This window comes from Dama dama, chromosome 13 (assembly GCF_033118175.1).
Source record: "Dama dama isolate Ldn47 chromosome 13, ASM3311817v1, whole genome shotgun sequence".
In the NCBI taxonomy this organism is placed as follows: domain Eukaryota; kingdom Metazoa; phylum Chordata; class Mammalia; order Artiodactyla; family Cervidae; genus Dama; species Dama dama.
In genome coordinates, this window is record NC_083693.1 from 25888526 (window position 1) to 25912973 (window position 24448).

Sequence of the window (24448 nt, forward strand, 5' to 3'; positions counted from 1 at the left end):
CTGAGACACCTGATCAGGTACGGACTTTCCAGAGAGGAGAGTGTGAGGTGACAGAGGTCCAAGGAAAACAGAAACCTGAAGTGGAAACCTCTCCCTCTTGGAAACTTCTATTTCGGTTTTGTCCCCCACCCCTCCTGGAGGCACGTGGGGCTGAGTATTACTAAGGGATCACTGAATTTTAGAGCTTCAGCATCCGTAGACCGTGGAGTCCAGATTCCTCCATTGCTAGTGAGGGATTGGAGGTCAGAAGCACAAACTGACCTGTGTTGGTCTCCCAGCTGGTTGATGGCAGATGGGGTTTGAAACTTCCGACCTCTCGTCTCCTGATTAAATTAAGTGCTTTTCTCTCTCTCCTGTTTTTTTTGGTAATGCATTGCTGTTGACAAATATTAGAACTAAAAAATGAACTACAAGAGTATGAAAAACTTCTCTGTATGGAAGTTTTTAATAAAAAAAAAGTTAGAAATACTGAATTGTAACCTTTTCTTGTCTTATGGTTTCCATCTTTTCAGGCAACCAGGGCTAGGAACCATGGTAGATATTAGGAAGATAGAGATGAATAGGACCTGATTCTAGTCTTTGAGACACTCTTGATAAGCGTTGTGTTTGTGTGTATGTGTGTGACTTATGTTAGCAAGTCATTATGATACAGAAGTTATATGAGAACAAAGCTCAGTGGAAGCACTGAAAAGAGAGCCTTTTTCTTCTTGGTGGAATCAAAGGGGGAATGGTACACAGGAGGGACAGCTTTGTAAATCCCATGTGCATGAAGATCCTTTATTGACACACCTTTGCTTTTAAAGAAATCTCAGTGGACAATCTCAAACTATTTAAAGAACTGTTTAAATCTTTCTTGAGAAGACATGAAAAGGGGAATATATAAAACACATGGAAACCATCGTAAATTCATCTTTCTTACTGTTACCAATCTACACATACAAATGTTGCAGGAAGGGGGATCCCTTCCAGGGCCCGAAACTGGGCTCTTGTCTAACACTCGGAAATGAATTGTCCGAGGAGACACATGTGCTGACAAGGCAAGAGATTTTATTGGGAAGGGCACCCCGGTGGAGAGCAGTAGGTAAGGGAACCCAGGAGAGCAGCTCTGCCACATGGCTCGCAGTCTTGGGTTTTATGGTGATGGGATTAGTTTCTGGGTGGTCTTTGGCCAATCATTCTAATTCAGTCTTTCCTGGTGGCGCACGCATCGCTCAGCCAAGATGGATGCTAGCAAGAGGGATTCTGGGAAGTGGACAGACACGCGGTGTTTCCTTTTGACCTTTTCCCGAAGTCTTCCGGTTGGTGGTGGCTTATTAGTTCCGTATTCCTTATCAGGATCTCCTGTCATAAAACAACTCATGCAAATAGTTACTATGGTGCTTGGCCAGGGTGGGCGGTTTCAATCAGTGTGCTTCCCCTAACACAAATAGAGGTTCACGATAATCCCACTGTTTTTCAATACAAACCTTTAAAACTATGACATTTAGATCAGTTAAGTATCTCCTTTCTACTTCCCATTTTGGCCCAGTCACTCTAAGAAAAGGAAGATGAAGAATTCTTTCTCCTTCCAAGGCTGGTCGGAGGCAGTGGGAAAAACTACAAAATTTTGCGGTTGAATAGTTCTGCTTATTATACCCAATCACGTAGTTTACTCTTACAGAGTTTTTATATATCATTTAGTCCTTATAGTTCCTTTGTTCTATAATGATAAAACTGAGATTCAGTATCAATGCCATTGATCTGTGTCTTGAACTCAGACTATTGCATGCAGTGACATGGCGGTGTGTCTTTCCAAGCAGGAAAATAGCTTTTGTAGAGACATGGAGGTCTGGAAATAATCTCTGTGAACATCTCAGGGTACCAGAACTACAGGATGGTGGATTGAGTATGGGATCAGAAAATAAGGTGGGAAAGGTAAATTGGGCTGAGTTTAAAAATATACCTTATTTTTCTTTTTAGTTTCTCCTGAAGGCAATGATGAACTAATAGAATGCTGTTAAAAGCAGAGAAATGACAAGATCAGATTTGTTTTGGAGGAAGATCTTGTGGCAGTAATGTAGGGGATGGAGGAGGAAATGGCAACCTACTCCAGTATTCTTGCCTGGAAAATTCCATGGACAGAGGACCCTGGAGGGCTACAGTGTCTGCGTCGCAAAGAGTCAGACCCAACTGAGCACACACAATACAGGGGAAGTCTGGAGTGTGAACGTGGTGACATGATGCCCAGCACAGAGAAGTTCATAAGCATTTAGACCCTAGATTCAGACTCACTGGGGTCCTAGTCTTGACTCTGCCATTTATTAGCTTCATGAGCTTGGAAAGCATGTTTCAACACTCCATGCCGAGGTTTCTCCACTTACAAATTACAGTTGACAACAGTACCTTCTTCACGGGGTAATCTGAAGCTTATAAAAGGACTTAGAGCATGGTACACAGTATTCAAGAAAAAATAACAACTGTTAGTCGTCTACCTGGTTGATGAGATTCCCAGGGAAGATAAGTCTATGGAAATGGGAGGGGAGGGTCTGAATTTAGGGGATATGTCTAAGGAGTGAGAGGTCTTGTGATTAACAGAGAGTAGGGATAAAGAAGAAGGAGTTGAACTATTTTTGCTTTGGGTGATGGGTGCACAGTTTAATACCAATAGAAGAATACTTGAGTGAGTGAGACTGTTGTGAATGGATATTGAGTTCAGTTTTGGAAATATCCATTTCCAGAGGCCTGCAAATTATATAACTCAGGTTAAACATGATTATAAAGCCAATATGCAATAAAATGTAATCCATTTCAGAGGGAAATAAAACAAAGTTTGCATTACCTGAATAATTTTCTCAATTAGTAAGGATACTATAAGTTGACTCTATGTGGTTACTGAAGCAGAAGCACGTAATATATTTCATCAGAATCCATGCCAAAACTGTTCTATTCTGTAAATATGTTCATAGGATTTAACAATTTATATCTTTTCAAGGTAATTGACTGTTTACAAAATGTTTATATGTGATTAACTGTTCCTCACAATAGCTCTGTGAGGTAAAGAAAAAAAAAAATTACATTTGTGGTTTCCATTTTTAGCTGATAAAATTGAGGCCTGAAAAAGTCATGTGGTTAGTAAGAGCTGGAGCTCAAATTTATCCCCAAATGCTCTGATTCCTAAGCTCCATAGCCCTAATTCCATATTCTATGACCTTTCAGCTCTTCAGTCATGAGAGAAAATCCTTTATTGTTGAGGTGCAATTCCCTGCATGTAAAAATACTTGTTTATACAGCGGGTAATACAGTCTAGGCTTCTCCAATGTGCCTAGTACCTGTATAGTCCCATTAACATCAATAACCATTGTAATTTTTTAAAAAAAATCTGTACCACAAGTCCTTTAATTAATAATTTATTTATTTTGTCTTTTTCTGTAAACTTCTTTTAAAACTTATTTTTAATTGAAGGATCATTGCTTTACAATATTGTGTTGGTTTCTGCCATATGTGGGCATCAGCCATAGATACACCGATGTCCCCTCCCTCCTGAGCCTCCCTCCCACCTCCCACCCCATCTCAGCCCCCTCGGTTGTCACGGAGACCTGGTCTGACTTCCTTGAGTCATGCAGCAAATTCCCACTGGCTGTCTTTGGACACATGGTAGTGTATATGTTTCCATGCTACTCTCTCCTTTCAGAAATAAGGAACGCTTCACGAATTTGTGCACAGGGGCCATGCTAATCTTCTCTGTACTGTTTCAATTTTAGTGTATGTGCTGCTGAAGTGAGCACAACAATTTATTTTTATTTTCTGCCATTGATACCATGAAATTCCATGTTACAATAGAATAGCCCTTGTAATTTTAGTAAAATCTAAATCTTTCTGCCTCCACAAAACACTTCTCACCTGTATCTTACCCCTTAAACACTCCATACCCTTCAACCACACTCATCTTCTTTCTATTCCTTGAACACAGTGACTAAATTATCTTCCCCAGGCCTCTGGATTTGCTGTTCCCTCTGAGTGGAAAACTTTACCTTTGTAGCTTGGCAAGACTGATTTCTTCTTGTCCTATATTATCCTTGCTCATGTTGAGGAAACCTTCCCGGGTCACCATATGTAATGTTCTCTTGCTCAGAACCTCATTATTACATGACCTTGTCCTATCTTCCTCACAGCCCCTACGACAGCTCCATACGGACACAGATTACATGCTGTATGTTTTCACTGTTGTATCTCTAGAGTCTAACAGTTCCTGCAGAAAGCTGGTGCACACTCAATATTTATTGAACAAATACAAGAAATCTTTGCATCTATTTTTCCTTCCACCCACAATGCAGGGACACCCCTTGAAAAGTTAACAATTTCCTTAGGTATTTCATGGGTTACACTCAGGTAGCCTCACCTGTACTCATAACGTAGCTGTTGGATACAGTCACCCTCATGGGCCACTCAGTTCTTCCCTGATGCCTGAGCTTGTTTTGTTAGTTGTCAGCTGTCCTCGAAGCTACTGAAAGGATTCTTGCTACTGCCATTGCTGGGTTTTCAGAGAGTTGCTTAATTCTGTGTAAAGTTGGGTGGATTAGCACTCTCTAAAACTCCCCAAAACAATGTTGCTTGGCACAAAAGCTCCTTAATTTCCTCTGAAAGAAGCTCCTTCTTCATACACTGGACAGGGACAGGCTGGCAACCCATGTATCCATTATTCAGATGTTTTTCTTTCTGAGAGTCCCTCACCTAAGACTTGAAAACTCAAACTCTAAAAAAAAAAAGAAAAAGAAGAAAACTCAAACTCCTCACTTGTCTTCCAGCCTCAAATCCTAAGGCTTCCTGCCTACCAGTACATGCTCTCAAGGGTGGGTCATGACTAACCTTCCAGTTCCCCAAATAATCAAACTCAGTTTACCAGGCTGCACTAACCAGACACTCTGATTCATATATTTCATGGACGTCTCATAACATGACTGGCTTCCCAGGTGGCGCTAGTGGGTAAAGAATCCACTGCCAATGCAGGAGATGCAAGAAACCTGGGTTCAATCCCCGGATCAGGAAGATCCCCTGGAATAGGAAATGGCAACCCACTTCAGTATTCTTGCCTGGAAAATTCCATGGACAGAAGAGCCTGACGGGTTACAGCCCATGGGGTTGCAAAGAGTTGGATGACTGAGCACACATGTACAGCATGACCGTGAGTTTGTTATTAAAATCCCTTATTTTAATATAAAAGGACAATGCAGTTTATTATTTATGGATATTTACATATAGAGAAAAGTATAAAACCATGCCGAAAAAAGATAATACCAGATTCAAAATAGTGATTCCATCTGAAGATGGTGGAGCAGAAAGAGGAAAAAAATGAATATTTATCAGGGAGTTTGAATTTCTTAAAGGAAGAGAATTTTAAGGGAGATATGACAGACAGTGTGAGCTTTTAAATCTGGATGGGCAGGCACATGAGTGTCTGTCCTATTGTTTTTTTGTATCTCCAACTATATTTGTATTTCATATTTAAAATTTAAAAATTAAATTAAAATTTAAAATGTCAACATATCATTCTTAATCAAAAATTGATAAACTAGTATAAAATATGAAATTAGCCACATATTTCTCATCTTATTATTCCCTAAGCAATTGCTTTTAACAGGTTCATGTTTTTCTTCAGTACACACAAGCACACACACACATACATATACACTCACACATAAACATAAACACATGAACTCATGCATACTGATTCCTGAAATTTAGACTTAATGAACTTAAATTAGCCTTCCTGACAATTCTGTCCTGTGAAAGTCCAAATCTCTTCCCCAGGAATTCCAAGATTGACAACCTCACTAAATTCTGTATTACCAATTATATTCCCACAAAAATGTAGGAGATTATTTTCCTCCAGGGCCCAACCAAAAATGGATTTACCAGTCTTCTACATTTTCCTGTTAGTTAAAAAAAATTAATCCCCCTCTTTTAAAATACTATTTCAGTGTTATTTCCATTTGACTCTCTTTGTGCATCACTCAAGTGATCCATATTTTTAAATGTTATTTATGTATCTTCCTTTTAAGTTACTCAATTTTGAGTCATTTGTCTATTATTTTATTAGATGCTTTGTCTTTTCCTAAATGATGTAATAGGAGCTCTTTGTATATTAGAAATATTCTTTGTTAAACATTGATTTATTTAGCAAGTATTTATTAAGTATTGATCATTGTTTTAAGATAGGGCATCAAGTGGTTGATGTTTTCTCCTAGTCTGTCACTTCTTTTTAAATTTGTTAACATCTTTGCTTAGTTTTCATAGAATCTAGTATAATAATCTTTTCCTTTATAATTATGAAAGTAATGTGTTAGGGAAAAATATGATTTTTAAAGACGATGGAAGTAAGGCCCAGTGAGTTAAAAGCGACTTGTGCATGGTTGCATAGCTATTAAGTATGAAGCAAGAAATTGGAAACTGGGTCTTTTATAATAACAAAAATTGCTTTATTTTAAATGCAACACTTATAAAAGAATTCATGTAACATAAAGGTCTAAGTTAAGAACAATAAAATGGACACCCAGGGATATACTACCCATTTTAAGAAATAGAGCATTACTCCATATTTTAACCCCTGTAATCCTTGTTCCTATGTGTGTGCTCAGCCATGTCTGACTCTTTGCGACCCATGGACTATAGCCCACCAGGCTCCTCTGTCCATGTGATTTCCCAGGCCAGAAACACTGGAGTGAGGTGCCATTCCCTTCTCCAGGGCATCTTCTCGACCCAGGGATTGAATTTGCTTCTCCTTCATTGGCAGCTGAATTCTTTTCCACTGTGACACCAGGGAAGCCCCTTGTTTCTATGACCCCACAATTCCTTCATTTGAGTAACTCATCCTGGATTTGTGTGTTAAATGGTCTCTTGCTCTTCTTTATACATGAAAATCACATTTATAGATCTATAAACAACCTACTGTCAAGTCTGCTATTTGGGGCTTTAGGTAAATGGAAACATACTGTGTAAGTATATCTTGTGTTATAATGGGCTTATTTTGTTAATAACATTTGAGACTGAACCATATAACATGTTGGATTTGCATCTGAGCCATTCATTTTCACTGTTGTATAATACTCCCGGGTATCAATTTAGGTCTGTTCATCCATTTTACTGTTATATGGCTAATTGAAATGTTTGCAGTTTTGTTTTGTTTGCTATTACATACAGAATATGTATACAAATAAAGAGCCTCTTGATGAGGGTGAAAGAGAAGAGTGAAAAATCTGGTTAAAACTCACTATTAATTAAACCAAGATCATGGCATCCAATCTTATCTCTTCCTGGCAAATAGAAGGGGAAAAAGTGAAAGCAGTGACAGATTTCATTTTCTTGGGCCCCAAAATCACTGTGGACGGTGACAGCAGCCATGAAATTAAAAGACGCTTGCTCCTTGGAAGGATAGCTATGACAAACCTAGTGCACACCCGCTAAATTGCTTTAGGCCTGTCCAACTCTTTGTGACCCTATGGATTGTAGTCCACCAGGTTCCTCTCTCCATGGGATTCTCCAGGCAAGAATACTGGAATAGGTTGCCATGTCCTCCTCCAGGGGATCTTCCTGACCCAAGGATCAAACCCTTGTCTCCTGTGGCTCCTGCATTGCAGACAGATTTTTACTGCTGAGCCACTGGAAACCCATGATACATCTAGGCAGCATATGAAATTTAAAAAGCAGAGACATCACATTGCTGACCAATGTCTTATAGTCAAAGCTATGGTTTTTCCAGTAGTCATGTACAGATGTGAGAATTGGATCGTAAAGAAGGCTGAGAGCCAAAGAATTGATGCTTTCAAACTGTAGTGCTGGAGAAAACTCTTGAGATTCCCTTGGACAGCAAGGAGATCAAACCAGTCAATCCTAAAGGAAATCAACCCTGGATAGTCACTGGAAGAACTGATGCTGAAGCTGAAGTTCCAATGCTTTCGCCACCTGATGTGAAGAGCCAATTCATTGGAAAAGATCCTGATGCTAGGAAAGGTTTAGGGCAAGAGGAGAAGGGGGTGACAGAGAATGAGATGGTTGGATGGCATCACCAATTCAATGGATATGAATATGAGCAAACTCTGGGAGATATTGAAGGACAAGGAAGCCTGGCATGCTGCAGTTCATGGGACTGCACAGAGTTGGACACAACTTAGTGACTGAACAACAATAGCAACAACTTAGTGTTTTGTTTCTGGTTGCCCTGAAGATTTTCTCACTAACTTTGGTTTTCAGCAGTTTGACTATCATCTATATAGGTGAGATATATATAGGTGAGATACATGTAGATATGCTTGTATCATTTATTCTGCTTAGAATTCTGTGAGCTACTTGCATTAAGGATTGATTCCTTAATTTCTCTTTCTAATTTTTCATTGTTAGTATATAGAAATGCAAGTGAAAAAAAAAGAAATGCAAGTGATTTCTTGATTTTGTTCCCTGCAACTTTGCTAAATTCACTGATTAGCTCTAGTAATTTTCTGATACTATCTTTACGGTTTTCTATGTACAGTATCATGTCATCTGCAAACAGTGAGAGCTTTACTTCTTTTCCTATCCAGATTCCTTTTATTTCTTTTTCTTCTCTGATTGCTATAGCTAGGACTTCCAGAACTATGCTGAATAACAGTGGCAAAAGTGGACACCTTTGTCTTGTTCCTGATCTTAGGGGGAATGCTTTCAGTTTTTCATGATTGAGAATAATGTTTGCTGTACGTTTATCATATATGTCCTTTACTATGTTGAGGTAGGTTCCTTCTATGTCCATTTTTTGGAGTTTTAATCATAAATAGGTGCTGAATTTTGTCATAGGCTTTTTCTGGATCTATTGAAATGATCATATGGTTTTTATCTTTCAATTTGTTAATATGGTGTATCACATTGATTGATTTGCATATACTGAAGAATCCTTGCATCCCTGGAATAAACCCAACTTGATCATGGTGTATAAGCTTTTTGATGTGTTGCTGAATTCTGTTTGCTAAAATTTTGTTGTTCATCGGTGATATTGACCTGTAGTTTTCTTTTTGTGTGTTGTCTTTGTATGGTTTTGGTATCAGGGTGATGGTGGCCTTGTAGAATGAATTTGGAATTGTTCCTTCCTCTGCAATTTTTTTGGAAGTTTTAGAAGGATAAGCATTAGCTCTTCTCTAAATGCCTGATAGAATTCTCCTGTGAAGCCATCTGGTCCTGGGCTTTTGATTTTTGGGAGAATTTTTATCACAGCTTCAATTTCTGTGCTTGTAATTGAGTTGTTCATAATTTCTATTTCTTCCTGGTTCAGTCTTGGAAGATTGAGCTTTTCTAAGAATCTGTCCATTTCTTCCAGGTTATATATTTTATTGCCATATAATTGTTCATAATAGTCTCTTATAATCCTTTGTATTTCTGCATTGTCTGTTGTAACCTCTCCTTTTTCATTTCTAATTTTGTTGATTTGATTCTTCTCTCTTTTATTCTTAATGAGTCTGGCTAAGGGTTTGTCAATTTTGTCTATCTTCTCAAAGAACCAGCTTTTAGTTTTATTAATCTTTATTATTGTTTGTTTCATTTCTTTTTCATTTATTTCTACTCATATGTTTCTGATTTTTTTCCTTCTACTAATTTTGGTTTTTTTTGTTCCTCTTTTTCCAGTACACCACTGCTTTAGGTATAAAGTTAGGTTGTCTATTTAATGTTTTTCTTGTTTCTTGAGATAGGATTGTATTGCAGTAATCTTCCCTCTTAGAACTGCTTTTGCTGCATCCCATAGGTTTTGAGTTGTTGTTTTCTCATTCTCATTTGTTTCGAGAAATTTTTTGATTTCCCTTTTGATTTCTTCAGTAACCTGTTGGTTATTTAAGAAATGTGTTGTCTAATCTACATATGTTTGGTTTCTTACAGCTTTTTTCTTCTAATTGGTGTCTAGTCTCATAGCGTTTTGGCTGGAGATGCTTAGTATGATTTCACTTTTCTTAAATTTACTGAGGTTTGATATGTGACCCAAGATGTGGTCTATCCTGGAGAATGTCCCATGTGCACTTGAAAAGAAGGTGTATTCTTCTGCATTTAGATGGAATATACTGATGATATCAATGAGATCCATCTCATCTAATGTATCATTTAAGCCTTGTGTTTCCTTATTTTCTGTTTTGATGATCTGTCCATTGCTGTGAGTGGGGTGTTAAAGTCTCCTACTATTATTGTGTTACTGTCAATTTCTCCTTTTATGTCTGTTAGTGTTTGTCTTATGTATTGAGGTGCTCCTATGTTGGGTGCATAGATATTTACAACTGTCATGTCTTCCTCTTGGATTGATCCCTTGATCATTATGTAGTGTCCTTCCTTATCTCTTGTAATCTTCTTTATTTTAAGGTCAATTTTTCTGATATGAGGATTGCTACTCTAGCTTTCTTTTGCTTCCTATTTGCATGGAATAAATTTTTCCATTCTCTCACTTTCAGTCTATATGTGTCTTGAGGTCTGAAGTGGATTTCTTGTAGACAGCATATATATGGGTCTTGTTTTTGTATCCATTCAACCAGTCTGTGTCTTTTGTTTGGAACATTTAATCCATTTACATTTAAAGCAATTATTGACATATATGTTCCTATTGCCATTTCCTAATTGTTTGGGGTTGACTTTGTAGGTCTTTTTTCTTCTGTTGCATTTCGTGACTATAGGAGTCTGTTTAGAATTTGTTGTAAAGCTGGTTTGGTGGTACTGAATTCTCTTAAGTTTTGCTTACCTGAGAAGCTTTTTATTTCTCCATCAATTTTGAATGAGATACTTGCTGGGTACAGTAATCTGGGTTGTAGATTTTTCCCTTTCAGTACTTTAAATATACCCTGCTGTTCCCTTCTGGCCGGCAGAGTTTCTGCTGAAAGATCAGCTGTTAAGTATATGGGGTTTCCCTTGTGTGTTACTTGTTGCTTCTCCCTTGCTGCTTTTAATATTCTTTCTTTGTTTAGTCTTTGTTAGTTTGATTAGTATGTGTCTTGGCATGTTCCTCCTTGGGTTTACCCTATATAGCAGTCTTTTTGTCTCTTGGAGTTTATTGGCTATTTCCTTTTCTATGCTGGGGAAATTTTCAACTATAATCTCTCCAAAAATTTTCTCATACCCTTTCTTTTTCTCTTCTTCTTCCGGGACCCCTATAATTCAAATGTTGGTGTGTCTGATATGGTCCCAGAGGTCTCTGAGACTGTCCTCAGCTCTTTTCATTCTTTTTACTTTATTTTGCTCTTCAGAAGTTATTTCCACCATTTTATCTTCCAGCTCACTGATTCATTCTTCTGCTTAGATATTCTGCTATTGATTCCTTCTAGAGTATTTTTAATTTCAGTAATTGTGCTGTTTGTCTCTGTATGCTTATTTTTTAATTCTTCTAGGTCTTTGTTAATTCATTCTTTCATTTTCTCCATTTTGTTTTCAAGGTTTTTGATCATCTTTACTATCATTACTCTGAATTTTTTTTTCAGGTAATTTTCCTATTTCTTCTTCATTTGGACTTCTATGTTTCTAGTTTGTTCCTTTATTTGTGCAGTATTTCTCTGCATTTTCATTTTTTTTATGTTATTGTGTTTGAAGTCTCTTTTTTTGCAGGCTTCAAGGAAAGTTGAATTCTTTCCTTGAAGAAGATTGAATTCTTTCTTCCTTTTTGTTTCAGCCCTTGTAAGGTTGGTCCAGTGGTTTGTTTGAGCTTTGCATAGGGTGAGATTTGTGCTAAGTTTTGGTTAGTTTCTTTGTTTCCTTTTTTTTTTTTCTTACTCAGTGCAAGGCTGAGTGAGGTGTTAATCATGTCTGCTGATGATTGGGTTTGTATTTTTGTTTTGTTTGTTGTTTAGGTGAGATGTCCTGCACAGGGTGCTACTGGTGGTTGGGTGATGCTGGGTCTTGTATTCAAGTGGGTTCCTTTGTGTGAGTTCTCACTATTTGATACTGAGCACCGAAAAATTGATGCTTTTGAACTGTGGTGTTGGAGAAGACTCTTGAGAGTCCCTTGGACTTCAAGGAGATCCAACCAGTCCATCCTAAAGGAGATCAGTCCTGGGTGTTCATTGGAAGGACTGATGCCAAAGCTGAAACTCCAATACTTTGGCCACCTCATGCGAAGAGTTGACTCATTGGAAAAGACCCTGATGCTGGGAGGGATTGGGGGCAGGAGGAGAAGGGGACGACAGAGGATGAGATCGCTGGATGGCATCACCAACTCAATGAACATGAGCTTGAGTAAACTCCAGTAGCTGGTGATGGACAGGGAGGCCTGTCGTACTGCAATTCATGGGGTTGCAAAGAGTCGGACATGACTGAGCGACTGAACTGAACTGAACTGAACTGAGGGTTGGTTATCTGGTAATCTAGGGTCTTGGAGTCAGTGCTCCCATTCTAAAGGCTCAGGGTTTGATCTCTGGTCAGGAACGAATATTCCACAAGTGGTTTGTTATGTCATTAAGGGAGAGTAAAACAAATATCCAAAAACGAGAAACAAAAGATGAACCCCAGACGAATAGCAGTTACAAAATCAGACAAATAATAATTAAAATAATGGAATATACACAAAAACAAATACACCCATGAGCAAAGTGAAAACAGTCCAAAAAAAAAAAAAAAAAGTACAGTAGATTGATCTAGCAAACAAAGGAAATAAAATATTATATTTACCAGTTAAGAACAAAATTAACTTAAGCACAAACTGGAAAACAAAACTAAAGGAAGGTGTCAACTGGGGAATAAAGCAATGAAAACAGTACTAACAAATACATTGAAAGGAAAGGAAAGAAAGAAAGAACAGATATGTAAAGTTAAATAGAGGTAGATGAAGAAGATTTATATACATTAAAGATTAAATGCAAGGGGAAAAGAACAGTAGGAAAGGCAAATGAAGGTATAAATGTAGAAAAAATATAATAGGTTTTAAAAATTAAAATTAAAAAAAAAAAAGGAAAGAGAAAAAAAATGGAAGAAAGAAAAAAGGGGAAGAAAGGAAAACTCCACAGAACTGCAAAAGCCCAATATAGAGGCAGAGGTTTATAGCAACAATAGAAAGTGTGACTGAATATATACATATACATATACACTCATAAGCAAAATCCAAGCAGTCCAACAAAATTTAAGTACAACAGATTGACCCAGTAAACGAAGGAAAAAAAATTATATCTACCAGAATAAAACTAATTAAAGCACAACTGGAAAACAAACTAAAGCAAGGTGCCAGTTGGGGAATAAAGCAATGAAAATAAAACTAACAAATATGGTGAGAGGAAAGGAGAGAAAGAAAATAAAGAAAGAATAGACATGCAAAGTTAAATAAAGCTAGATAAAGAAGATTTATATACATTAAAGATTAACTGCAAGGGGAGAAGAACAGTAGGAAAAGCAAACAAAGGAATAAATGTAGAAAAAATAATAATAGGTTTAAAAAATTAAAAATTAAAATTAAAAAAAGGGAAAAGGAAAAAAAGAGGAAAACTCCGCAGAACAGCAAAAGCCCAACATAGAGGCTTTATGACAACAATAAAAAATGTGACTGAGGAAAAAGAAAAAAAAAGTTTGAAAGCTTAATTGCATTTCTTAGTGACAATAAAATCGACAACTACAACAGAGGAGGGGAAGAGGAAAATACAAAGAAAAAAAAAACCCCAAAGAATCTACAGAACAAGTCAAAAAATAAGAATAATAAATGTTTTTCTTGAGTCACAGCTGTCAGAGTCCTTTCCCGCGCTGGGGGTCGCAGACCACCTCCCCTCCCTAGGATGCCCTCCAACACTGTGCTGATCTCTGGACCTGCTGCGGGGGCAGCTCGGATTCTAACCTGGTCCTACTCCTGTGTGTTCTCGCCTCCAATGTCCACAGCTGTCAGAACTAGTGTGTTTTCTTTTGTGGGAGCTCTCAGGGGCCTTTTATATAGTCCATAGACACAGAGTCTGCTTAGTTGATTGTGTGGATTTAATCGGCAGCTATACAGCTGGTGGGAAGGGTTTGGGTCTTCTTCCTTAGCCACACTACCCCTGGGTTTCAACTGTGGTTTTATTTCCACCTTGACATGTGGGTCGTCCACTGGGGTTTCCTCCTGAGGCTGCCCTGGAGGACTTGGGTTTGCCCCTGTGAGGCCAGGCGTGGAGGTGGTGCAGCTGCTTGGGTCGCAGGGGTTCTGGCAGCCCTAGGCACTCAGGGGGGTTGGCGGCCAGGGCAGCAGGAAATATAGTGCTGTAGAAGGGTATGGCGACCCGTGTTGGCCCATATGCTCCAGTATTCTTGCCTGGAGAACCCCCGCCTCCCTGACAGAGAAGCCTGGCAGGCCACAGTCCACAAGGTTGCAAAGAGTTGGACAGGACCGAAGTGACCCTGCGTGCATAAACACAAGACTTTTTTTTTTGGCCTCTGGCCGGCCGCTCTGCCCCAGTGAGAGTTGCGCGTGAAGGTGGTGCAGCTGCTTGGCTTGCGGGGACCCTGGCGGCGCCAAGTGTTCAGGGACATAGACTGCCTCTGCGGCAGGAGTTATGGCCCTCTCAGAGTCTTTCTTTGAGTCTCTTGTAGCTGGTGATCAGAAAGCCTCTTTGGCCCGTCTTTCTCCATAGCACCACCCGTTCAGGCACTTCGAGGGACCCCTGCCTGGGGTCCTTCTCTGTTGTTCCTCACAGCAGGCACATAGAGGGCCCCCCCTGGCTGGGGTCCTACTCTGTAGCTCGGCGCATCAGGCACTTAAAGGGGCACCCTGGCTGGGGTCCTACTCTGTAGTTCAGTGCCCGGGGCATTTGATGGGCCAGCCTCTCTGTTGTTCAGCTGCTGATGCTGGCTTGTGGAGAGAGAGAGGCTATGGTGATGGCTTCACCCCCTTTGCGTGACTCAGCAGTATCACCTTGCTTCCATGGCTGCCTGGCTTTCCTACACAGGCAGTTCCCACCACAGTCTCCTCCCTCACAACCTCTCCATCTGTCTCTCTGCAGTCAACAGCAGCCCTCATACTGAGATTGCTCCACAATCCCTAAACTCCAGCTCCGAGCCGCTGCACCTTCCAGGAGACTCGTGTTCCTGCCTGGCGTATGTATGGCTGCGGCAAGTACTCTCTGATTCTCACTCCATTTAGGCGGCCACAGATCAGCTGTTTCACTCTCAGCCTTAAATATTTCTCCTCTGACTCAGACAATTGCTCCGATGTGGGGATCCGACCCCGGCTTCAGTTTCCCCACCTGCGGAGGGCAGGTCCAGTCCTACTAACGCTGCTGTTTTTCTCCCTAGTTCCTTGGTCCTACCGAGTTTTGCGTGGTTCTATGTATTCTTCAACACTGGTCAGGTCCTCCTGTCCGCTCTCAGCTGGAGTTCTGCATGCACTTTTGTGTCTGAAGGGGTATTCCTGACGTATCCGTGGAGAGAGTTGTACTCCATGTCCACCTTCTCCTCTGCCATCTTGTTCTCCCACCATCAGCTTTTAATAGCACGTTTGCAATACAGAGAGCCTATGTCTCCATGCCAATTTCCTTCAGCTGGAGCAAACAACTTTTCATTTCCTTCTACCCCCAAAACATGATATATTAGCCTGGATTCTGAGGTTGAGAGTGTTTGATTCTCCTCTCACAGCAGTTTAAGCGTTATTTTGTATGAGGAGGCTCAAAGAAGGAGGTGCTGTTTTTTGTCTGTTAATCAGCAGCTCGTGAGCATCTTGCTCATATCTCCAATTTCTCTTTCATTTTTTTAAACATAGTTTTTTATATTATATTGTTATTTTATATTGTTTTCCACAGATCTACTATCTCCTGGAGGCCTTAGTTCCTACAGAAGAACTCAAAGATATTGTTATGTATATTCCTTGAGGAGGAACTACAGTTCAGTAGTCAGTTCAGTCACTCAGTCGGGTCTGACTCTTTGCGACCCCATGGACTGCAGCACGCCAGGCCTCCCTATCCATCACCAACTCCCGGAGTTTACTCAAACTCATATCCATTGAGTTGGTGATGCCATCCAACCATCTCATCCTCTGTAGTCCCCTTCTCCTCTTGCCTTCAATCTTTCCCAGCATCAGGTTCTTTTCCTGCTTTAACTGATGCACTATAGTTTTCTGATTGTTCTTCTTTGTTTCTGCATTCCCTACTTCCCTGATTAGCAACTGTTTGAATCTGCTCTTTGGAACTCTGAGAAGGCCTAGGAGGCTGAAGCCTTTATCCTGCAAATAGGAAACTTGAAAGGCTTTTGTGTCCAGGGCTTTCGGGGATTCCTAAAAATTTTACCTCTTCTGCAGCAGCCTTTCTTCCTCTCTTATATGCCACCAAAGTAGAAAAACTTGTTTCTCCCTTGTTGGGATATACTACTCTTTGGAATTCAGTGCATTCAGCTGCTTTATGTATTATCCTCTGATAGATTCAAGCAGTTATGATGGATATGAAATCATGCAACTGAGATTGGGGCTTTAACCCATGATCTATTCATTGAGAACAAACATCTGGTCTAAGAACTTAATGAAGCTCAGGTTCTTGATGTCTCTACACAGAAAGAATTTAATGAGAGATAAAGTCATAGGTGAGAAGTGGATTTATTTAGAAAGACATACACTCCACAGACAGAGTGTGGCCTATCTCAGAAGGTAAGAGAGGACCTTGAAATATGATATGGTGAGTTTTTATTGACTGGGTAATTTCATAGGCATATTAAAGGCAGAGGATTATTCCAACTATGTCGGGGCAGGCATAGAGATTTCTAGGAATTGGGCCACCCTCACTTTTTGATCTTTGATGGTTGGTTTCAAAACTGTTATGGTACTTGTGGGTGTGTCATTTAGCTTATGCTAATGTATTACAGGGCTTCTCTGGTGGCTCAGAGGTTAAAGTGTCTGCCTCCAATGCGGAAGACATGGTTTGATCCCTGGGTCGGGAAGATCCCCTGGAGAAGGAAATGGTGACCCAGTCCAGTATTCTTGCCTGGAGAATCCCATGGACGGAGGAGCCTGGTAGGCTACAGTCCATGGGGTCCCAAAGAGTTGGACATGACTGAGCGACTTCACTTCACTTCACTAATGTATTGCAAACTCAGTGAGGCTCAAAGAAGTCAGATCTGCTATCTTGAACCTAGTTAGATCTAGTAAGTTTTTCTTTTCTCCTGTGCCCATGGTCTCAGAGTCGGACATGAATCAGCAACTAACACAGCACAGCCACATGGCTATGCCGTTCTTTTAAAGACTATGCCCTGTCTGCTTCCTGTCTTGGATAGATTATTATCCAACTTTTTTTCTTTTTTTTCTCCATTAGGATGAGAGAAACATTGTCCAGTGGCTTTCTACATGTTTTCTTCAAGAAAGCTTTTAAAAGTATTTAGTCTTTATTCTTCTCTTAATGGGAATTCTCACCCCTTCAAATTCCATTAATATCCCTTTCTCTATTGACTTTTTAGTTTCAATTATTAGATTTTTCACTTCTAGAAATTTATTCCATCCTTATCCACATCAGCATTTTGCTTTTAGAGTCTCATTCCTTGTTCATATCGCAAATTTCTCTTTCATTTCTTTCACATTATATTTTTTTATGTTGTTATTTTAGATTGTTTCCCATAAGTCTAGTATCTTGTGTCTCTGCAAGTCTGGTGCTCCTTCTTGTCTCTGCTGCCTCTCACTCATGGGGCCTTGTTTCCTGGTGTGTTTCATAATTGTTGACACTAAATCACTCATTTTTCTTGGAATTTTACCTCCTGGAGATCTTTGAGGTTAGAATTGAGGCTGCTTTACTTAAGAAAGCATTTGCATTTGTTTTTGCTAATTATCTGAGGATGCTAACAAATTGAGATAACTGTATTTCCTTCCTTAAATTTGGGGACCACAGATGGATCATGAATTCAAATGAATGTGAAAATTTTCTTATAGACTCCTAGGGAAATTTTGAAATAAGCATTTCTTGCTCTACCTTTTTGTGAATCAAGAGTGAAGACTTTTGGAGGGGTGTCTTAGCTTTATGCAAGAATCTCTATTTGATGCCCCACCAAGGATAAGCCACATGCTTCACTTTCCTGCATCTCCTGCAGCTTTCAAAGCAAAAACTCGGGGTCTCCAAGGCTTGGTAGAAATCCTTGGGCGAAAAGTATGCTTTGATGCTTGCTTACCTTTCAAGACTTCTTTGGTCTCGCTTTGTTTTTGGCATCTACAGATTTCTTTATTTCAGATCAGCTCAGCAATGCATTGAAAATGATTTTAGAAAAAAAGTTTATTTTAGTATGATGATTGTTTCATTTGGGGGATTGTTCAGAATATTTAGTCTATTATTCTGTTGGAAATGGAGGTTTTCACTCCTTGATCTTTCCACTTTACATGCTGCTTCTTTCCAATAGAAAGAAAAAATGAAACTATTTTTTGTTTACTATAATGGATAATACGAATTTGAAAGTCTGTTTGTGAATCTGAAATAGTATATCTGCTCTTCTATATTTAGAATTGACATTAGTCCTGCTGAAAGAATATTCTTTCATTTATGGTTATTGAAATACTTTTTTTTCCTCTCCCAGCAGAAAGTAAGGATTTTAATGAAGAAATAATTTGAAAATTTTAAATTAAGAATCCAACTGAGGACCAGGTTTGCTCCAGTGACTTTTGCTTATTTTCTGTGACATCATGAATATTAGCAGAAGAGTGACTTTTGTTCGACTTTGTTCTTTGCCTTTAAGATGACTTGTTCACCTAGAGGTACCTCCTCTTTCTGATTTCAGTCACCCATACCAACATCAACACCAGAAACCTCCAAAAGACAAGTTATTTATTCCATCCCATCTGCCTGCTCTGTGAAACTAACTTGCGTTAGTTGCTCAGTCATGTCTGACTCTTTGCGACCCCATGGACTGTAGCCCATCCATGGAATTCTCCAGGCAAGAATACTGGAGCGTGTCACCATTCCCTCCCACCTGAAAACAAAACATACATGGTCACATTGCAAGTCTGACTTAACAGAATGTTGAAACTGTGTTGTAATGCTCTTTCTCTTTTCTTAAACATAGGGATTGAATGTAATGGAATAACACTGACGTGAATGATACAACATTATCCAATTTGTTTGTGGTGGCTTCCTACTCCCATTCTGCAAACCAAGTTGGAGGGAGAAAAAGTAGTTTGGTCACACAGGCTTTTGTAAACAAGAATGTCTGGAGGCCACAGCGGGGATATCGCTACACTGATTCCAGTCGCAGGAGAAGATTCAGGAACACAGACTATGGGCTGAGTCACAGGGCATATTAACTGCCTGAAATGTGATCATTGAAATTTATATCCAGAGCCACCTTGGTAATGATCTCCTGATGGAGTTCTGACCTTAAGCTGGTATGTGTGGTGCTGCCTTTCCGAAGCAACAGATGACTGTGGTAGGAGCTTCCATGCCACAACTCAGAAGCAATTGGTGATGCCCCAGTGTTCTCTGAGCACCCTCCCTGTAGCTGATTTGCTGTGGCTCATTGAATGTGGAGCCCAGGTGCAGCTGTGGGTTTTGACATCCCAGAGTTTTATAGGGCAAGGGCATCCTCAACATGTACTGATGTGCATCTGGGTTGGAAGAGGCTATTCATGAAATTGACAGAGTAAAACCCTAATTAGAAAGACCCGCAGGCGCCCTGTACCCGGGGATGCTTTAACAGAGCTGTCACTGTCTCCCCTCAGGCAGGATCATTGGGTCAGAACACTGAGCAAAAAACCATTTTGCTCAGTGTTCACCATAAATAACTCCCATCATTAGCAACGTGACAAGTGAAAAGACGACCTGCATGTCAAGAGACAAGGGTTTTTGTATGGTGGTTGTAAGGGGTGATTCTGAAAACTTTTAGCTGCTGGGGAAGTAGGTTTTACCTTCTGAGAGATGCTACTAGAAACTAGTGAAGTCAAATGGGTATGCCTCTCTGATCTTCAGCAGAATGAAGCTTAATTTGAGGTTTTGGAAACACTGTAGGCTGGGAAAGGGCTGCGGTGGAGGGACTTGACTTCAAATCCTGATTCATGTCAGTATTTTGTAGGACTTTTTCATTTCTTTGAAACTCTATTTCTTGGTCTTTGCGATGGAGGGTTGTAAGCAACTCTTTGTTTAGGCTTAAAATGTAGCCCTGTTTATTAAGATTCTGAATTCTTTGGGGGAAAAAAACAAACCTATATACCTTATTGCATTCTGAATATGCTTGTGCAAACAGCCTTTATTCATATAGTCAAAAAGATACATTTCCAGATCATATGGTAGTTTCTCAAGCTGTTATGGAAAGCAAGAATCCTTATCTTAATTTCTTCTTAGTCAATAATGATTCCTAATTCAGAAGGAAAAGGAGAAAAGTAGAAATGGTACTCCTTTGAAGGAAGTTGTGATGTAATGATTTGGTGGGCAACTTACACAGTTTAATTAAGCACTTTTATTGAATCAATATGTACCCAACAGTTCAGCCTGGCAATCAGCTTAATCTCATTAAATGTTGCTTAGGCCCCAATAATTGATTAATAATACATTATCATTTGTGAATTATTGACTTCAAGTTATTATAATTGTGCCTGCTTTGTTCACGGCACCTGCTGCCCACATGTTAATTATGAAATGCTCAAGCACTTTTCTTAGAATAACTTTAGAGATAAAGCTGATGGGGTTTTTAATGAAGTAAGATTATCTTTGGTTCAGAGCTGGCCTTTCTCAACCCTGTGTTGCTTAATAAAAGGGAGCAGATATTTGCATTTTTAAAGCCAGTTCTCTAAGAATTAAAGACTGAGTTGGCAGACCCCATGCTCAAGTTGGATGGTGAGCCCTTCTGAATGAGGTGGTTGATGTCAGCCTCCTAAGCCAGTGGATTCTACTTACTGAGAAACAGCTTGCCTTACTCAGCAGGGAGTTTCATCCATAAGAGATGGGTGCTTCCTTCGTCAGTGGTCTGGGAGGAAAGGGAGGACCTCAGAGAGGAAAATGAAATTGGCAATGTGAAGGATTATCCTTAGACTGTGGGAGAAGAGGAACTCCTTGAACTTCTAACATCAAGGAAATGTATTATCTTATCAATTACCAGTTGACATTGGGGGCAACCTTCTGTTTCAACTGAGATCATACTGAAAAACTTATTCCCCTAAAAAACATCTCTTACATGCCACTGAGTGAGACAGACCCTGGATATAGAGACATCATTTCTGTTCTGGAGTTTACTGATTCTGTCTTTGAGGGTTGGATTTGCCTAAGGTTATTTGGGGATTCTAGAGGAAAGAGCAGACCTTTCCTGACTAGAGATAGGAAAGTGTTAGTCGCTCAGTCATGTCCAACTCTTTGTGACTCCGTGGGCTCTAGCCCACAAGGCTCCTCTGTCTGTGGAATTCTCCAGGCAAGAATATTGAAGTGGGCTGCTATGCCCTTCTCCAAGAGATAGGAAGCATGGGAGCTGTTTGGGGAAATGCCCTTTAGAACCTTCCCTGGTGGCTCAGACGATAAAGCATCTGCCTACAATGTGGGAGACCCCTGTTCGATCCCTGGGTTGGGAAGATCCTCTGGAGAAGGAAATGGCAACCCACTCCAGTACTCTTGCCTGGAAAATCCCATGGATGGAGGAGCACGGTGGGCTAGAGTCCATGGGGTCGCAAAGAGTCGGACACTACTGAGTGACTTCACTTCACTTCACTTCACTTAGGCTGAAGAAGAGGAGTGATCCCACTTAAACTGGGTTTAACCAGATTAGTCCTTTGCATCCTATTTCTCTCTGCTTCTAGCTCCTCTCTCTCTCTCTCTTTTTGAGGGGGAGCTCGTTAGCAAAATGCTGCTTCAGAGCCCCAGCCTGGCCTCAGCTGTGCCAGAGGGGTAGAGGCAGGAGTTGAAAATGAACCCACACTTAAGGCCGAACATAAAATGAGAGGACAAGGTTAACCTGGTTATGGCTGCAGAATGCATTTATGTTTGATGCTCAAGGGGAAAGCAAAATTTGGGGACATGGGGAGTCCCAAGTTTACAAAGTCCCATGGCCCGGCCTACACTGTGAGTCTCTTTCCGTGGCCTTCCCTGAAGGACCTGGCCTTGATTTTATTGACAACACCCTGGGAGGCATTACTGTTGCCACCTCTGGTTCTTAGCTCTTAAGAAGCCCTTTAAGGATGAATGATTCTGGCTCTCCTAAGGTGTCCCTTCTCCAGTGAGATCGCCCTTTAACCTCCAAAACCTTGCCCAGAAATCAGCAGAGTAAGAAATAAGATCTCATCTTAAGGCTACATTTTTTTTTTTTTCCTTTTTGTGAATGCCTTTAAGAGATTGCATATTTCTCAAAGAAGACATTTTTTAATAATTTTATTTATTTATGGCTGTGCTAAGTCTTTGTTGCGGGCTTTTCTCTAGTTGTGGTGTGCAGGCTTCTCATTGCAACAGCTTCTCTTGTTGCAGAGCACAGGCTCGAGGGCACGTGAGTTTCCATGGTCGCGGCTCCTGGGCTCTAGAACACAGACTCAGTAGTTACAATGAAGGGGCTTAGTTGCTCCATGGCATGTGGGCTCTTCCTGGATCAGCAGTGGAACCCATGTCTCCTGGACTGGCAGGCACATTCTTTACTACTAAGCCACCAGGGAAGCCCCAGGAAAGAAGATTTTGATAGAGTGGGAAAGCATAGGTTCATCATCAGGCCTGGGCTGGCATCCTGGATTTTCTGTGTGAAGTTTGGAAAGTGGCTTAAATTCTCTGGGTTTCAGTTTCCTTATCTATAGAATGGGGATGATATTATTGCCCTCATAAGGGTGGTGAGGTTAATGCAGTAAGGTGTATTTTCCTAACATAATGTCTAAAAAAGTACATGCACGCTCAGTTGTGTGACTCTTTGTGAGCCCATGGACTGTAGCCCACCAGGCTCCTCTGTCCTTGGAATTTTCCAGGCAAGAATACTGGAGTGGGTTGCCATTTCCTACTCCAAGGGATCTTCCCGACCCAGGGATCAAACCTATGTCTCTACGTCTCCTTCATCTCCTGCGTTGACAGGCAAATTCTTTTACCACTGGGCCACCTGGGAAGTTCCAATGTCTTAAAGAAGGTGCTTGTTAAATTCTCATATGCATATTGTCTCTCTGCCATCCTTGATTATTGTAAGCTGATGCATCACTCATCTTACTCGGTGCCATTTTAACCCTCAGGTTAACACACAGCCTTCTGAATTGAGGGGCAGGGGGTGAGACTCAGTGGAGAGGCACGTTACCCAAATGTCATGTCAAGAGCACAGACCAAGCACAGCTGTTGGAACCCCTCTGATCAGCATTCGACTTTGAGCTTTCCCTCACAGTAGCTCAGTAGACTGTGGTAAGCCACTGACCACTGGGCAATCTCTGAAGTGAACCAGCCTCAGTTTCTTCATCTGTAAAATGACACCAGTAATATTTTTTCATATGACTATGATAACGTTGGAAAGCGTTAGTGTATTAAGCACAATGCCAGACATCAGGTAGGCGCTCAGTAGTGCTCCTCTACTCATCTTGTATAGGCATTATGGTAGCTAATGTTTACTTCAGAGAGGGATGAGTCGAAGAGGAGAATATAAGCTTTCACATTTGTAATCTCAGATAATACCAGCAGGCAGGAAGTAGCAAGTATGACAAAATATCCTGTCTCAAATAGCCTAAGGCTCCCGGGGTCGGGGTGGGGGAAGCTTGTCTACTTTATTTATTTATTTATTTACTTATTTATTTGGGTGCACAGGGCCTTAGTCGTGGCATGTGGGATCCAGTTTCTCAACTGGGGATCAGACTCGGGCCCCCTGCTTTGGGAATGCAGAGTCTTAGCCACTGGACCACCAGGGAAGTCCCAGAACTTGTCTGTTTTTGATACACCAACTTAAGGATACCTTTAGGCAGAGACCAAAGCACTATGTAACTCCTGTTTTCTGAATGAACCCCCAAATGACCAATTTTAACATAGCCAAAGCAGTCCTTCTACGTTGTACCCCTTTTCTTTACACTCAGCTTGTTTACTATGGGTAGACCCATGGAGAGTGCCTGAAGTAGTCCCATTATGTTAGCATAAAGGAGTTTAGACAAAATTACAGAAGTGTTCTAAGAACACTGATTGTGTGGAAGCAATCTCTTACTAGATTCAGCTGCTCTTCCTGTGATGAAATAAATCCCAGCTCACCTTGAAGTGAAGTGCTCCTTAAGATCCCAGATAATTCACTAGACTTTTTTTTTTTGAGTCTTGCTTGCTTTATTTTGATGAGATTCTTCATCTTTACCTCTTAGCTTTTGTTGAATAACCATACCTCTCCATTCATTTGGGTTTCCCTGATGGCTTGTTGCAGAAATCAGTACTCGAGAAGCCAAGCACCACATTCAGAGAGTTGGAGAACTCAGGTTTATTACACCGGTGGGCCCAGAGGAGTTAACACTCCAAGCTCTGAGTCCCGAACAAAGCGGTTACAGAGTTTTTATAGACAGACTGTAGTGGGCAACACTAGCTGTTAATAGGCTGGTTTAAACTAAGGGATTTCATGTGCATGGGAACAGTGGTCAAGACGGGGAAGGGGATGCCCGACCTGGACCGGC

At 40.4% G+C, this 24448-nt stretch overlaps 1 protein-coding gene and 1 pseudogene across 1 annotated transcript in view; one reads left to right on the forward strand and one right to left on the reverse strand.

The window, feature by feature from the left end:
• The window catches only part of AGBL1 (AGBL carboxypeptidase 1), an 836354-nt gene that overhangs the window by 174448 nt on the left and 637458 nt on the right, over nt 1-24448 (forward strand). The gene's annotated exons all lie outside the window — the stretch shown is intronic.
• On the reverse strand, nt 3669-3764 carry LOC133068556 (U6 spliceosomal RNA; annotated as a pseudogene).